We start from the raw sequence: 1,081 nt of genomic DNA, 5'->3' as shown, positions 1-1,081 counted from the left end.
ATGGAGCACCATTAACTTTAAGGGAAAGATTAATATGATCAACATCATGACACAAAGAGTCCTGCAGCTCAACTACACAGAAATTGTTTTTCTCATAGTTTATATTTTCCTGTTTTATAATAGCAGTAACAACCTTTAAGTAGTCAGTCAGAAAATATCTGACCTGTGAGCTCAGCTAAGAATGTTTAGGCTCTAACCTAATTTTGCTATTTGATTAAATTGGTGGTTACTTTCTAAGCTTTTCTTCACAGTAAAAAATGAATACCTATTACATAGAAAACTATCAAAAGCTGTTTGTTATTTCAGACTGTGGGTGTGACTCTATTATATAGATGAGAATTTGAGCTCATCACTAAAATGTTTACTGAGGGTAAAACAGTTGCTATTTGTAATTATTGCACGTGTTCTTTCTGCTCTCTTTATATGTAAAAACCACATGGCTATTTCAAGAAAATAAGTTGATAATATGGAGCAAGGTCATTATTTCTTCTTTATAATCAGACTATTTCTCTTATTCCTTTTAAAAAGTAAGGTATCTTTTCATTTGCCTTTCTCATCCCACATCCACTATGGGGACAGTTTGAAAAAAGGTTGGAATGTATTTGCCAATCAATAGCTGCTCCAACTGGAATATAGCCACCTATATAGATATCCTTGTGGGTAAAATTTAAGAATAAACTTTTCCTAGGACGACTACTTCACCATCAGAATAATGTTTTTCATATTTAAGGGTGTCAATCCGATATTTGCTAGCACTCTGTAACTTTCTGATTCCATTTATCACCACTAATCATTCACTGAGACCCTGCTCTAACCATGCTAAATATAGGCTGCTGCCCACATTTGATGTCAGTTCCTACCTCAATAGCATCTCAACTGTCCCTTTTTGGATTTGCATTCATCACTTCTTTTAAGAACCAACTCCCAATTTCTCTCTTTCCCAGAACAAGATCTGCTTTAATTTTGCCTTTCTCTGCTCCTATACATTTAACTTTTCCTTTTGCTCATATTTATTCTACATAACTGAGTGCTTCATGTTTTATCTATCACAATTAAATTTTTATATATATTTATTTCAGAA

Source organism: Propithecus coquereli, unplaced genomic scaffold (assembly GCF_000956105.1).
Source record: "Propithecus coquereli isolate 6110/MARCELLA unplaced genomic scaffold, Pcoq_1.0 Scaffold138, whole genome shotgun sequence".
Lineage (NCBI taxonomy): Eukaryota > Metazoa > Chordata > Mammalia > Primates > Indriidae > Propithecus > Propithecus coquereli.
The sequence above is the reverse complement of the archived record's forward strand: the minus strand, read 5'-3'. Positions refer to the sequence as shown.